Below are 16,335 nucleotides of genomic sequence, written 5' to 3' on the forward strand. Positions count from 1 at the left end.
ATTTTTTATCCAGGATGATGTCATCTTGAGGTCCTTAAACAATTGCCTCTACAAAGTCCCTATTTCCAAATAAGGTCACATTCGCAGGTACTATGAGTCAGGATTTGAATATATCTTTTCAAGGAGACAATTCAACCCACTACAGAAGGTAAATTACTATATGTGTGGGAAAACTCTAGGCTTGAGGTTAATAAAATCCAATGTTGGGGTTGGGGAGGTAGCTCAATGGTAAAGCGTTTTCCTAGCCTGCATGAGGTACTGAGAATCATTCCTAGCACCATTTAAAAGGTGCGGGGGAGGCCGGGGATTTAGCTCAGTGGTTTCGATGCCGGCTGCGTAAGCACAAGGACCGGAGTTCGATCCCTGGCACCAAAAAAAAAAAAAAAAAGAGAGAGAGTTCACATTATGAAGAGTTTGCTGTGTGCCAGGATCTGTCCTAAACACCAGACGTAGATATCCCATTTAATCCTCTCAGTGGTTCTGAGGCTGGATAATCATAAGTTCTGTTTTGACAAAGCAGGAAAGCGTGGCACCAGGAGCTTTGTTCCTGTGTCCCATGGCACAGTTGCTCTGCTGCATGTGCTTTAACTTTGTTCTTGTACTGGAGGCTTAGATCCCACAGGTGATGGTGTTGAAGCAGACTGTGGACTTTGTTTTTTTTGTACTAGAAATTGAGTTCAGGGCCTTCATACTGAACCATAAGTCCCAGCTCTTTTTTATTTTTATTTTGAGACAAGGTCTTGCCAAATGGCTAAATTGCCCAGATTGGGCTCAAACTTGTGATCTTCCTGCTTCAGCCTCCCAGAGTGCTAGGATTACAGGTTGTGTCAGAGCTGACTCAATGTCAATGGCATGTCCTTGAACCTCCAAATCTGAGCTAAAGAAACCTCTTTTGTTTATAAAGTTCACCTGCCTCAGGCATTTCATTACAATAATTAAAAAAACAGATTCATCAAACAGCCAACTAAGCAGGCCAACCCTGGAACCACACATCATTTTTCCTGCAGCAGGTATGAAAGAGAAGTGCAAGTGCGGGTGTTACCCCTAAATTACCCCTAAGTTCTCAGAGGCTTTGGATGACTTCCCAGGGGTGGGCACTCAGAGCCTAGGGCTGGGGCAGCCTTTGAAGAAGATGTTCTAGGGTACCAGGCAGGGTCCAAAACAATCCTGAGAAGCTGAGGCAGCACCTCCGTTGGAGATACACTTCAAGAGTAGGGTAGAAGGCGGGGCAGCTGAGGAGCTGTGGGAACGAGGGTGCTCAGGGTGAGGCCGGCCTGCACTGGGGGGCTACCAGGGCAGCCCCATCTGTCTAGGGCAGAGCCAGGCAAGGCCAGGCACCCACCTTCTTGGCCTGCAATCTAGGAACAGACTATGGCAAAGCACAATTCTGACAGCACCACAAAGTGCCAGGTAAGAGGTCAATGGGCTCAGTGCAGTGGTGCCCGCCCATAATCCCAGCTGCTCAGGAGGCGGAGGCAGAGCCCTCAAATTAGGGCCCAGCCTGGGCAACTCAGCAAGACCCAGTCTTAAAATAAAATTGAAGAAAGGCCAAGAATTAACTCAGGAGCTCCCTAGGTTCAATTCCCAGTTCTACTACCACCAAAAAATAACAGGAAGGAAGCAGTGGGCTGAGGGCCCCTCCCAGTTCAGCCAGTCTTCCCTCTTCCTTCCAGAAGGTTTTATCCTCTTCTCTCCATTCTTAGTCAATCAGCCCATTTTCTCTGGCTAATCAATTTTGAAACCCATCTTTTACCCAGATCAGCCCAAGAAAAGTGGAGGCCTGCATCTGTCTGACCCCTTCTTTTTTTTTTTTTTTTTTGGTACCAGGAATCGAACTCGGGGCTTTGCATTTGTGAGGCAGGCGGCAGAGCCACTGAGCTAAATCCCCAGCCCAGTCTGACCCTTGCTTTACCAGAGTATAGATGGATTATTTGGTAATGGCCTGTGCGCAGTTCTGAAAAGCAGCAAGCATGATTGATTAGCAGGAATATTCATGTAAGAAAGGACATTTGGGCTGCGGGTGCAATTCAGGGGCATAGTGCTCCTTGGGAAAGAACCAATATTTACTGATCACTTATTGCTAGGCCCCAAGCTAAGTGGGTTTTTTTTTTTGGTTTTTTTTTTAGGAACTGTCTTTTTATTTCAGCTACTGTACAAGGTGGGATTATTATCTACTTCAAAGTAAGGTTCATATAGGTCACAGTCTATCTGCTTCTTATCCTCAACCCTCAGTACTGAGGAAAAAAAATCAAGTGGGGCTGGGGATTTAGCTCAGTGGCTTGGCCGCCTGCAGTGCAAGCGCAAGGACCCGAGTTCGATCCCCGGTACCAAAAAAAAAAAAAAATCAAGGGAGGCCGAAGTCATGCATTTTCACCGGCAATTGGATGTCTAGGCTGGCAGATGGAAGTCTATCAGTAAAGCTTTTGATCATAGTCTATTGAAATCTTTATAAATAATGTGGGAAAATGTGAAGAAGGCCGTGACAACTTAACATTCTAGGAGCACAAGGAGGATCAGTGGAAGTTGGTTGGTCACACGCTAAGAATGTCACTTAGCAAACAGGCCAATGCAAAATGGCACACGGAGGACCCACAGGGTTTGACTTCAGGTGTGTGGAAGGTGACTTGGAAATCACAAAGCTAAGGGAGATAAGAAGTATGTAGGATAACAGAGTGGAGACCCAAAGTGATTTCGGCTGACTAGAAACACACAGGTAGAAAGCCCAGCACGTGGTCCCCACATGCCACTCTGCAGCCTTTTCACTGCCCAAATGCATCTGGCAGGGGTGCAGGACCAAGTGGGGACTAAAATTCAGCCTGCACTCCACGCAGGAGGACTGGGAGCCTTTTAAATGTTCTCACTGAGTGTATTTTATGAATTTGTATCAATGCTCACCCATCGCTTCTTCAAAATTGAAGCAAAATATATAGAACAAAATGTGTCAGTGACTATTTTAAAATGTATACTTTCTTCTAATCTACTTTCTGTTTCTATGAATGTGCCTAATGTAGATGTTTCATATGAAGGAAATCATGCAATATCTGTTCCTTTATGCCTAGCTTATTTCACTTAGCATACTGTCCTCGTTTTACCCATGTGGCAGCATGTTTCAGAACATGATGCCTTTTAAGGCTGAATAGTATTCCACTGTGGGAAGGAACTACATTGTCTTCATGCACTCACCTGTTGATGGACACTTTGAGCTGCAATGAATACTGCGTGCAAGTGTCTCTTTGGGGTGTATATAGTAAGAGTGGAGTTTCTGGGTCATGTTGTAATTCTATGTTTAGCCTTTTGAGAAACTGACAAACTGTTTTCCATGACAGCCACGCCATTTTACATGCCTAGCAGAATGTTTGGAAGTTCTAATCTCCATATCCTTGTCAATACTTGGACTAATTTTCCTTTTTTAAAAAAATTGTAGCCACTTTAAGTGTTACGTGCGAAGGGGTATCTTACTGTAGTTTTGATTTGTATTCCCCTAATTACTGATAATGTCAGATTATTTGAAACCTTCTTTGGATAAATGTCTTTTCAAGGTCCTTTGCCCATTTGTAATTGGGTTGTCTTTTGCTATTGAGTTGTAGGAGTTCTTTATATACCCTTATCAGATATCGGATTAGCAAAACTTTTCCATTCTGGGGGCTGTCTTTTTACTTTATTAATAGCACCTTTTGATGCACAGAACTGGATTGTGTGGAGTGCAATCTATCTATTTTGTCTTTTGTCATATATGCTGTTGGGATCATATTTAAGAAACCAATGTCAAATCTGAGGTCACAGGGCCGGGGATTTAGCTCAGTGGTTTTGGCCGCCTGCTGTGCAAGTGCAAGGACCTGAGTTCGATCCCCGGTAGCAAAAAAAAAAAAAAAAAAAAAATCTGAGGTCATGGAGTTTCTTCTATGATTTCTTCAAGGAATTTAATGACTTTAGTTCTTAAGTTTAGGCCTTGGCCCATTTTTGGTTAATTTTTGTGTATCATGTAAGTAAGGGTCCAACTTCATTTTTCTGCACACAGTTTTGCCGGCATCATTGAATGGCCTTAGAAATTTTGTTTAAAAGAAAAATCTTGTTTGTGTTACTGATTTAGTGTGGCAACTGGACAACTGGAGCCAATGGCTTCAAAGACTCTTTCACCCATGGAGAAGCCAGGGTAAAGAATCTTGTCCAGGAGTCCGGCCACCCTCTTCTTCCAAGGGATCTTCCAACAGCTGCTGCAAAGGATGGTGGGAAGGACATGGTGGTCAACAGGAATTACTTCCTCAAGTGATGTTTTAATGCAGCACTTTAAAAGGAGGCAGGGTGATGATCTGGGATGAGACAACAGACCTGGGTTTCCGTTCCAGCCGTGTCTCCAGCCCTATGGCCCTAGCAAATTACCCTATCTTTCTGAGCCATGGTTTATTGGTCTGTACGATGGGAAGGCTACACCAGCTAGAGCTGGCCATGTGCGATCTGTCTGCCCTGCCCCTGTTCTAGCAGTTACATACTGTAGCTCCGTCCCATCCTTTTGCTGCAAGGGTGGGCACAAGATCTAGCGTGGGAATTCTGCTGCAGATAAATGACCCTCACAGGGGCTGATCAGTCACCCAGGTGGTCGGGACAATGCATGAAGAGCAGGCCTCTCTTCCCCTGGGATTCTATCTGGGCCTAGGCTGCTTGGAATTTTTCCTCCTGTGTAGGGAGAATGTGTCTGAGAGCTGAGCTAATATAAAGGCAATTCAGGTTAAGAGGTGGAGGTAATGAGAGACAGCCCAGATTTATTTGGTTCCCTGGATCTAGCTATGCCTAAAGCCCGATCCTGCTTTCATCATTTACACAGAAGAACACATTCTCTTTTTTTTTTAACCTAGTTTGAGCTGGCCTTCTATTGTTAGGAATCCAGAGGTCCTGACCAACATGTCTTTCTGCAGGACAGTTGTGTGCATTAAAAGTCCTACTGGTACTCAGCAGCACTGTGAGTGACACCAGCAACCCTGGTTTTGTGGTGTAACCATTAGTGACGGTAGTGGCAGATGGGAGAGTTGTGTGTAGCCCCATGAGGGAGGTAGACCTGTGAACCAAGCGGGCCACTCAGAGTGCTGGGATGTGCTCACTGGGATTGATCCAAGGAAAGCATCAGAGACATTCTCTCTCTCTCTCCCTTTCTTTCTTTCTCTCTCTCTCTCTCTCTCTCTCTCTCTCTCTCTCTCTCTCGCCTACTGGCGACTGAACCCAGGCCCTTCATACTGAGCTACATCCCCTATTCTTTTTATTTTTTTCTTGAGACAAGGTCTGTCTATAAGAATCTCCTCCTCCCCCACAGAGAGTCACTAAATTGCCCTGTCTGCAGTACTCAAACTTTTGATCCTCCTGCTTCAGCCTTCCAACGTGCTAGGACTGCTGGTGTGCACCGCCATGCCCAGCTGAGCTGCTCTCTCTCCTAAGCTTGCGCTGGGTGTCTGCTGTGGTAACTGGAGGATTCCTGACTAATGTGTCCAGAGGCCAGTGGAGATGAGACCGTGAAGGACCCACTGGGTCCGCTGTGCAGCAGGGACAATCTGCCCCTTGTTCTTGGCGTTAGGAAAGGCCAGCAGCCATTCCTGTCGGGCAGTTCTCACTCCAGTGTCCAAGGCAGACTGAGTCCCAGGAGGAGATGCAAGGCTGATGTGCACTTGCCTGTCCCCTGCAACTGCCACCATCCAAATCCTGCAGCTAAACCACTTCGTTGTCTACAGACACTGTCCAGGCCAATTGATGGCCCTGTGGGAATGGTCGCCTGGCTCATAAACACTCCCCTCACCCTGACTGCTTTCAGAGAGGAAGTCCAGTTCCCCTTCTTTCCGGCTGGGGAGGGAGAGAGCATGGCCTGGCCAGGCCAGGCCTCCTAGCAGATCTGATGAGTGAAGAAATGTCCAGTCAGGAGGTCTTGGTGACACTTGGTCCCCTCCCTGTGGCCTCAGGCCATGTCCTACCTTGTGCACCCAGCACAGCACCCTACATTTCTTCATTCATGTGTTATTCAGCAAAGGTTTATTGAGCACATACTATGTGCCAAGCATTGTTCTGTGGGCAGTGATACAATAATGAACAAAACAAAGCCCAAAGCTCACATTCTAGTGAGTGGAAACAATAAACAAAATAAGTTAGTAAGGCAGTCACAGCATGTCAGATATTAACAACAAAACAATAAGAGAGGGACTGGGGAGGGTGAAAGCAGATGGATTATTAGTTTACATCAAATGGCTAAGGGTGGCTTCTCCAAGAAAAGTGGGGGAGTGAGGAGAAGCATTTCTGGCGTGCTCAAGAAGCAGCAAGATGCTACTGGTGGGAAGGTAGAGCAGTACCACTGCCCTGAAAAACAGTTTGGTGGTTCCTCAAAGTTAGTTACAGCCGGACATGGTGGTGCACAGCTGTAATCTTAGCTACTTGGGAGGCTGAGGCAGGAGGATGGCAAGTCCAAGGCCAGCCTGAGCACTTTGCAAGACCCTAGCTCAAAATAAAAACTAAACATGGGGGAGGGGACTGGGGATGTAACTCAACGGCAGTGTGCTTACCTCGAATTTCAAAGCCCTAGGTTTGATTCTCAGACGTGAGAAGGAGGAGAAAGAGGAGGAAGGGGAGGAAGGAAGAGGAGGAGGAGGGGAGGGAGAGACAGGAGGAGAAGCTGGTTACCATTTGACCCAGCAATTTCACTCTAGACCTATACTTAAGAAAAATGAAAATAAATGTTCACCCAAAGACTTGTACGTTATTCATAATACTCAAAATGTAGAAACAACTCAAATATCCATTAATTAATGCTGGATAAATACGACGTGGTATATCCATACAATGAAATATCATTCGGCCATAAAAAGGATTAGAGTGCTGAAACATGTCACAACGTTCAGTGAAAGAAGCCACTGACGGGAAAACACAGTGGTCCCATGTATTCGAACAGATGCCCAGAACAGGCAAAGCCAGAGAGATAGAAAGTAGATCTGTGGTTGTCAAGGGCTGGGGCAGGAGCAGGGGCTGTTCCAAGGTTACTTTTGCAGGTGACAAAAATGTTTTGGAATTAGATAGTAGTGATGGATATGAAATCTTGTACATATACTAAAAAACACTAACATATGTAGCCTGGTGCTGTGGCACACAGCTACAGTTCCAGCTACTCAGAAGGCTGAATCAGGTAGACTGTTGAGCCCAGGAGTTTGAGACCTGCCTTGGCAACATAGTGAGACCTAAAAAACCAAACAAAACACTGCAGTGTACACTTTAAAGGTGTAAATTTTGACCCAACTACTCAGGAGGGTGGGGCAAGAGGAATGCATGTTCAAGTCCAGCCTGGGAGCAAGTGAGGAAACCAGCTGTTTTCTCAGGTGGGAGGGTGTAGGGCGGAGACATGACCCCCAGAGAGGGTGTGAGGCTTAGAAGCAGCCAGCCTAGTCCCACCCCGCCCCCATCAGTGCTTCCGCTTCCGGTTTGGGAACTAGGGCTCAAGAGAGGCTGGTGTCCCCAGCCACCTGCACCCTCCTGGGCCTGGCCTCTGCTTACCTTGAGTAGGGCCCACACTGCTCTAAGCTGGGGACGGTCTCCTCTCCCCCACAACCCCAGTGTCCTGTCCCTGGACCTTGGGGATGCTCCCCCAGCGGCCCAGGATACCTCCTCCCGGAAGTCCTCCACCTCTCTGGCCACACTGCTCAAATGTGCACTGAGCATCTGCTCTGGGCTGTCCCTGCCCCAATCTGTGGCCCAAAGAGCTGGCAGCAGCGGAGAGGGACATACCAGGCATCCGGAGCCCAAGGCTGGAGGGAGGGCCCGATGAGGCCCGCCAAAGGGGAGGACATTTGGGGAGACAGGGCAGAAGGGCGCCGAAGACCGTACAGAAGACCCTTACTCCCGCCTCCCTGAGGACTTCCGGGTCTGGGTGGTGTTTAGCTGCGGGCGTGCGTGGGACAGAGGGGACCCGCCGGGGTCAGCCTAGCCTCCTCCTAGTAGTCCAGCCAGGTCCTCCGGGAGCGATCAGAGGACACAGGGCGCTGCCAAGTCCTCACTTTGGGAGCGACTAGAGCAGACGTATTTCCCCTTGCCCTCTGCAGACTAAAGAGACAGGAGTCCTACTTTACAGATAAGGAAACTTGCCGCTCAAGGGGACAACGTCACAGAGCTAAGGCGCAGCTGGGATTTGAACCTAGGTCCCTGTGCTGCACAAAGTCCAGGCTGGTGTTCACTTCCCTGGGCGTTACAGCCAGACAGCAGGACCGAGCCCGGGCGCAGAGAGCTGGCCGGATGCTCAGTCCCGGAGGTTGCAGCCAGGCCGCCTCGAACCCCAGGCCCGAGGCAGCTGCGGTGCGAGGGGCGGGGGCTCCAGGTCTGGACGACCCTAGAGCCCCACCTAGTGGTAGGAGGAAGCCACTGCCCGCGCGGCTCCCCCGACTCACGGGCGACACAGATCCAGCCGGGACACCGGCGACCTTCCAGCAGGACGCCCCTGGGCCCTGCTTCCTAGGACAGGGAGGGGGCCCCACCCGCCCGTGCGTACTGACGTTCATTGGCCTCAGGCTCTCTGCGGCAGATCAGAGGCTCTGGGGTTCACACAGGCTCCTCGGCCACCCCAAGTCTAGGCCAGATTCCTAGGGCTCAGGAACTTGGCAGCCAGTCACGCAAGAAGGCAGTGTCCCAGTGGCCGGCGCCTGGCCCCCACGGTAGGTGGAGTCACCTCCCTGTGACAGGTTGCAACCTTGGTGTCTGCCCTGGGTCTGGGGAATTTGTCCCATCCCTAACTGCCCCCCCCCCCCGCCCCACTCAGGTCTCCATCCTCAGGCTTCCTCAGCTTCACTCACCAAAGGGGCAGCACCTCCTCAGGAGGGACAGGGCTGGGAGCTGAGGTTGTCCCCTCCATTTCAAAGAAGTGCTGGGAGCAGGGTAAAGTGACTTGTCCTGCGTCACACAGTCACTGACTGCTAACTACAAAACAGCACCAATTCTGGGAGAAGCTTCCTGAAGGAGCCAGTGGGCCGCTTTTGAAGGAGGGCAGGAAAAGCCTCTTGGCAGAGGAAAGAGAAAGCCCTGAGCAAGGTCTGCAAGACTCACCTGGAGCAGGACAGTGGGTGCAGCTGGGCTGGGGGCCGAGTGTTCGGGACTCACCCAGGTGCTGCTCCCAGGCTAAGGAGGCTGGACTCCACCTGCCAGCACGGGACGCCTCTGGAGGGCTTTAAATGTGGCAGCCATGAGTCCCAGCTGCACCTCAGGATGGTCCTGTGGTCACAGGGAAGGTGGGAGGGCAGGAGGGGCTTGTCCTGCCTGAAGATGGGAGCAAAGGTGTTTCTGGGACCCAGAGGCTGGCAGACCCCTGGGGAGCAGGCGTGCATGGCCAGAAGCTTGTCCTGCAGAGGGAAGGCCTCGAAGAGATACACACCTGGGAGGAGGAGCCGGGCCCAAGGCTGGTACTGATGGCCAAGCCCTCAGCTCTCTACCGAAGACTCCAAATGAGCTGGGAGCAGGGACCAGAGTTCAGGGCCTGGGCAGGGGTATTCCGGGAGGGCCCAAGTGTGGCCCTGCTTTATTCACTCAGCAAATACTTTCTGTACCCCTGCCTGTGTTAAGGAATTTTAGGTCTGGGGACGAGTAATGAGGAAAACAGAGGCCAGCTCATCCCCACCCCTTGAGGGAACCAGGGATCTGAAAGAAGACAGAGACCTGAAATAAATATATCTCCTCCCAAGACGCACATGGCAGTGCATAGGAGTGGGGAGGGAAAAGACTTAGCCAAGCAAACTAAGGGGAAGGGAGAACCTCAGCCCCAGAGTGAGGAGCTGGTTACCAGCCTGGTTTCTCCATGGAAAACATGTCTACGGCATGTGTCTTCATGCAGGCAAATCTCCATATGCTCACATGCTGTGGACACGTGTGCATGTGTCCATGTGTGTGTATTTGAGTGCATTTCTCTGTGCGCACATCTCTGTGTGTCTGGCTGTACGCATATCCATGTTTGCATGTGGAGAGGTGTGTGTGCCCCTTGGGGGAATTTGTAACAGCTGTAGAGCAGGAACAATTGGGACCCTAGGAGAGCCCAGGCTTGGGGTCAGCCAGATACTGGTGTGACTTTGTGATCTGCTTTTTAAAAATAAATTTTATTAGTACATATTCGCAATACCCAAGAAGGGCTTCCCTGACCAGGAATCACACCTGGGCCCTGGTGGTGAGCACCAAATCCTAACCATTAGACCACCAGGGAACTAATGTGGGACAGGGCCAAGCCTTGGCTTTTCTCCTGTGTGAAACAGAAACAACCATACCAAGTGCCCAGGGCTGAGAAGAAAATAAAATGAAATGCACCTCAGTAGCAGAGTGCTTGCCTGGCATGGGCCAGACCCTGGGTTCTATCCACAGCACTGGGGGAAGAAGAAAAAGAAGAAGAAGATGGGGGAGGAAGAGGAGGAGAAGCAAGAGAAGAAGGAGAAGGAGAAATATGTTTGGCACACAGTGTTCCAGAGCTCCTCTGGATAGGCTGTGTCACAGATGTCAAGGGGCCAGAAGACATCCTGTTCTTTTTTTGGTACCAGGGATTGAACTTAGGACCTTGTATTTTCGAGGCAGGCGGTGGAACCACTGAGCTAAATCCCCGGCCCTAAAAGCACCTTTTGTGTTTTCTTCTGGGATGGTTAGGGACTTAAAAGCCAGTTTCCCTGAAAACCATAACTTTTCACCTGGGCCTACAAATACCCAAAAGATACTAAAAGTTCTTGACCTTCATTGGTATTTTTTTGTTACTGTAAATCTTTAGGACAAATCCTTCCTCAGCTCTGCGTCTGAGTATTTTGATCATTTAGGTAATGTTCATCTAACAGTCAGCAAAACAAGGTTGTAACATCCTGAATCTACACGATCGATCCCCTTCAAGACAGAGGTTAAGGGATTTCTAGGAACGTTCAACTACAGCCAGAAGTCTCAGCCATTGTCCTAGACATGGATTCTGGGAAAAGCAGAGCTCCACATGACTGAAATCCCAGGACCACAATCATTTCATGAGAATGGAGCTGCCCCTCAAGCCTGAAGTTTCTGAAACTGTGAAACCAGGACTGAGGTAATGATCCACCGACCCAGCCCACATCGAACCCTGAGGCGGCCAGTCTGGCTCCTCCATCAGGATGTTGTGCCCCTCTGGCTGCTCAACCTGGAGTCCTTTCCTATTGTTCTTACTCTCCTTTTTTAAGGGCCAGCCTAATCTTTGTCAGCTGCCCCAGGGAGAGGCCCTTACCATTTTCTAATGAAAGCTTTCTTTTGTAAATCTGTGCTTTAGTTTTAATTTCCACTATTACAAAAGCAAGGACCACATTTTTTGAGAAAGAAATAATGGTGGGAACCTGGGCCATGCCCTGAGCTAAGCCTGAGGCCCCTCAGCTGCCCCTGCTCTTACTGCCTGGGGACCCAGCGGGTCCCACTAGGCTCCCAGGAAGCCCAGAGCTGCCCCTCCCCGGGTCTCACCTATCGGTTCTGGTCTGCTGCCCTCCCATGGACACAGCTCCTGGCCAGGACTTCGGTGCTCGGTGCTCGGCGCTGACTGCAGACGGCCCCACTCGACCCCTTTGCTCCCCACCCTAGGCGACACTGACTCCCACCGTCATCACTTCATCAGCCAATGTCAAATGTCATCCAGGGCAGGAATTGTGAAAGAGCTCTGTCCTTCATGTACTGGAGGGCCCTGGGCACCTCAGTTCATCTCCCTGAGCCTCAGGCTCTGTGAAATGGGGATCATAATCTCTGTGCCTCGATGAGAGCCCACAGGTGAAAGTGCTTTGAATGCCACTCAGGTAAGGAAGGAGCCCATGGAGTATCGGGGACACCCTTAAACAGAGGTGCCTCAGTACGCTGCTCCACACATAACCCTTTCTTTTCGGAGGAGTCACACACAGCCAACAAACTGTGGCACTAGATGCCAAAGTCCCCAGTGTGTGGGGTGCGCCCAGGTGGAAGGTGGAGCAGTGAGCAGCCTCATCCCAAGGGAGGAGGCTGGAGCCGGCCAGTTCCCTGAGGGTTTCAGGATCTGGAATGCAATTTCCTAATTGGGAATTCATCCAGGCCACCAGCCCTACCCCCACCCCAAGAATCTCGGCGACAGCCAAGATCCCAAGGCCTGAGGCTGGGGCTCAGGTTCTCCGACAAGGAATGGGAGCATAGTCCTTGCCTCCTGTCACAAGTAGTTGAGGCTGGGGGGCGGGGGTCAGTGGAAACTGGGTCGAAGCCGACTGGTCATTCAGGAATCAGTTTGGTTTTAGTCCATACCACTTGTTTGGTTGAAGAGTATTCTGGGGCCCAGAGAAGAAAGTCACGTTGTCCAACGTCTCACAGCTAGAGGCAGTTTGACCTTGGAGGTATCTCCTACCAAGCAGCTGCTTCAACACTAGATGACCAGACAGATAAAAATTAAACTGAAGTTTTGGTCCAATCTCTGTTACACCGGAAGGGAAAAAATGCTGACAGAGAAGCTCAAGGAAGACACCTGACTGGGCTCAAACTGGCTGGTGTTTGTGTCCAGGAGGAAGTGACCCTAGTGTCAGCCTGGCTGCTTTCTGGCTGAGTGCCCTAAGCAAATGCGTGTAGGGTTCATTTCTGGGGTGGCTGAGCTCATCTGGGCACAGCGAGGTCCTCTGGAATCAGCGTCCGAGCCCCGTCCTCGACTCCACCTCCGACATTCATTCCCCTGTCATTCCCCTGTACCAGGCCTCCACCCCAGCCCCCAAAGTGACTTGGAACTTCGGTAGTTTTTAATCCAAGGAGATGTTCTCGGCTAACCCTCAGGCCTCTCCTTCTTCACCAGCTTCCCGCAGTCTCCCCCCGGCCTCTGGCACTCGCCCCCCCCCCCCGCAGGAGCCCAGGCCGGCCTCCACCCTGCAGAATGCGGAGCTGAGGTGGAGAAGCACTGCGTGCAGCCTCAACCTCTCTCGCATTCCCCAAGCCCGCAGGCCACTGGGCCGGCACCCGCGGGTCCCAGCCCGCAGCCCTGCTCCTGCGAGGCCAGGAAGGAGAGAGCGGAATCGCGATGACCCGGCCTCACCAGGCACACAGAAGCGTAGTTTGCAGCCGCCTCGCAGGTGGAGAGATCGCATGGCAGCGCGGCCGCAAGGGCACGGCCCCATTCTGAGCCTCGGAGCGTCTGGTCCAGGCGTCTGCAGCCTGGTATGGTCTCTGGGTCTGGATCTCCGTCCGTCGACGGCTGACTCGGTACCCATCTCCCGGTGGCTCCCTCGTCCACCTCCCCTCCGGCCCGGACGCGCTAGCCGCATACGGCCCGGCCCCTGGCCTGCAGCGCCATCTCGCGGGCACGAGAGGAGTTGCCGCGGCCTGAGCCCCGGGTGGGCTGCGGGCGGCGCGAGGAGCGGCTCGAAAAGGCCACCCGTGGCCAGGTCCTTCGAGAGCGGGATCCGAGCGCCCGGCCCCAACCAACGGGGTGGAGCAGGGAGCCCATGGAATCCGAGGCCAAAAGTCTTAGCGTGCCCCACCTCCTTCAGGGCCCGCCCTGCACCCCGAGGGCGCCCCCCTTTGCTCCCGACCCTCAGCGCCGAGAGGTCGTCCTCCCAATTGCTGCTTATTCCTTGAAGCACCGAGCTCTCAGCCCCTCGCCCTCCCCAACTGAGGATCCGAACTTAGGGTCAAGCACCACGAAGCGGGAGGGGGGAGTGGAATTGGATTTGGGGTCCTTCCCCAAGACAGGCGCCGAGTCTAAACCTCGGTGCCAGGGAGCCCCTGCCCCTCTAGGAACCTGGGAAGTCGGGGGTCGGCGCCCCAGCGCGCTCCCGCGCGGCTGTACAGGGGCGGGGGCGGAGGGACCCTAGTGCTGTGCCCTCTCCAGTGCTCGCCTCCCCGCGATTAACCGAGGAGGGAGGTTCCATGGATCTGGGGTCCCAGCAGGTAAGCTACCAGGCGACTCAGCCCACGCCCACACCCGTCTCCGAGTCCCCCGTGAATCACCCGCCCCGTCCAGCCCCGCACGGTCCCCTTTCAGACCCAACGAACGCTCCCAGCCCAGCGTCCCAGGGCGCTGCGCCAGGTCACCAGGGGGCCTCCGCGACCCCTCGGTCCCCACGGCGCTCACAGCTTTGCGTCTAGGGGTCCTGGAGGGTTAAGAAGGCCTGGGGGCACCGGAGGGAGCAGCGGGTACGCGGAGCGCCCGGACTAATTGGCCACCCTTGGGACAAAGAGAGCTGGGAGGCTGGGGAGGCGGGTGGTTTAACTGGGCCTGGGAGTGGCCTGGCCTTTGTCTGAGACCGGGCGCCGCCGCCGGCCGCGGCCTCAGGCAGCAGCGGGGGCCTCGCTCAGCGCCGGTGCGCGACTCCGAGACGGGACCCGGCGGTGGGGACCCGTCACATCAGCGGCGCCCGGAGCCCTGAAATCCCACCCACCCCACTCGGGTTGCTGCGGCAACCAGCGGAAAGCCCAGCCACCAGGCCACGCCGCCTGCGGCCGCCCCCCCCCCCCCCGCTTGATGGCTGCTGCCCCCTGGCGTTGGCGGCCGGCGCCCAGGCCCCGGGGACGCGCGTTCTGCTCCGCGCCCTTCCCAGCTCCGCGGAAAGGGAGACACCGCCGGAACCGGGCGCCCCTGCGCTCCGAATGCTAGAGACGCTTTAGCCCGGAGCGCCCTCGAATAAATACACTCTGAGGGTGTAAGTGTGGAGGGATCTACTGGGGCTGAGAAAAGGGCTTCCAGTCCCCGCCTGGCCCCTGGGCCTCCCTTTCCTCCACCCTCTAGCAGGTCAGAGACTGGGAAGCCGCCGAAGCTGGAACCCACCTTGGGGGTTGGCAAGGTCTCCTGCGGCCCCTCAGGGGCACTGGCCGCGCCCTGCCCTCCCCCACACACCCTGCCAAATTCACCCTGGCCTGGGCCAACTCCCTTCCCGGGAGAGGTGGGCGTGCATGGTTCTCTTTCCTTGCAAGTGTGTCCTTGTCGGCCAAGAAGAAGGCCGAAACTGTCAACTCCACCTCTGCCTTCACCCCTCATGTCACTGTCCTCGATGTGCGTGGGTGAGCTGGAAACTAGCGCCCACCCCAGGCGGGTACCCTGCTCGGCTAGGGCGTCAGGATCCCTGAGACGTAAACAGGTGAGAACTGGGAAGGAGATGGGGCGCAAAGTGACGGAGGAGCCCAGGGGACGTTGAAGGAGTGACCGCACATCTCCCACCCCTGCCGCTAGGATTTCGGGTTTAGGACACCTGCCACCCGGGAGAAGGGAAGATGCCGCTCTCGGACCTCACAGGCCGTCCTTGCAGGAATGGGTCGCAGGGAAGGACCAGCCTAATGAGGAGACTGACGGTGGAAACTCCAGGGAAAGCCCCAATTATTACACAGAGGAAACTGAGACAGAAAGGAATGATGTTGTTGCAGTGTTGGGAACAGAACTCAGAGCCTTACTCAAGACAGGCAAGCGCTGCACCACTGAGCTATACGCCCAAGGGAAAAGGTTGTTGCCCCACACTACTCACACTCCAAGAGAGATTTAAACGAGTTACAAGGAAGAATTCTTAGGCTTGACTTTGCCCCTCCATTCAAAAGCCCTGTCACTGACAAACTTTCTTTTTGAGGTCCAGAAAGCAGAGACGGGAAAGAATTCTGGGGCCCGCGGCCAATCCCTCCTCGAGGGCAGAGGGACCAAGAGCACCCATTTTCCAAGCCCACCCACCCAGAAGCGTTGAAAGGGGGTGCATTTCCTCTGTGGCGCCGCAGAACGGGAGTCGGCGATGAGGGGTCCCTCGCGCTTCGCCTGGCTCCAGGGCGCAGCTCCAGACGCCGAGGGGCAGGAGGGGTGGCGAGTGACCAGCAGGGGGCGCCCCAGCCCCAGCCTGGACGCGGCCCCCGCTGGGGACGCGGGGGGCGCGAGAGGCTCGGCGCCCCCTGACCCAGCCTGAGCCCCGTTCCCATGCAGGCCGGCCTCGCATCCCGAACGCGGCTGAGCCGAGCCACAGCCCCGGAACGCAGCTGCCGCCCCCCTAGGGGGCGCCCAGCCTCGGGTCCCACCTCATGCGCGTGCAGCGCCCCAGCCCCGCGCAACCCACAGAGCGCACAGCGCCGTTCACTTCGCATGGTAGCGTTTTATTATTTTCTCGCATTTTTGTCGTTGCGTTCTCGCTTCGGAGCGAAAAGTGAAAACCTGAGGTGGAGCCCGCGGGCCGGGCCAGCAAAGCCCGGGTGGAGGGGCTGAGGGGCCGGCGGGGTGGCTCCTCCTGCGGGGCTGGGGGCTGGGGGGGCGGCTCCCCCGGCCAAGGACCCCCACCCCGCCCTGTACAATACAGATGCTCATGGAGGATGAAAAAAATTAAATGCTATGAGTTAATCTCTAAATATATGTACACAGCAATGTACACCTTTGAATAAATT

General features: G+C 53.6%; 1 long non-coding RNA gene across 1 annotated transcript; it reads left to right on the forward strand.

The window, feature by feature from the left end:
* The first annotated feature begins 14,444 nt into the window (after window positions 1-14,444).
* On the forward strand, window positions 14,445-16,245 carry LOC147823776 (uncharacterized). The gene is made up of 2 exons (XR_015443267.1): window positions 14,445-15,062; window positions 15,155-16,245. It is a non-coding gene; the product is annotated as an uncharacterized LOC147823776 (long non-coding RNA).
* Window positions 16,246-16,335: the final 90 nt, after the last annotated feature.

The sequence above is a fragment of the Heterocephalus glaber genome, unplaced genomic scaffold (genome assembly GCF_053883595.1).
Source record: "Heterocephalus glaber isolate CG9 unplaced genomic scaffold, H.glaber_assembly_v1.0 deba00001564, whole genome shotgun sequence".
In the NCBI taxonomy this organism is placed as follows: Eukaryota; Metazoa; Chordata; class Mammalia; order Rodentia; family Bathyergidae; genus Heterocephalus; species Heterocephalus glaber.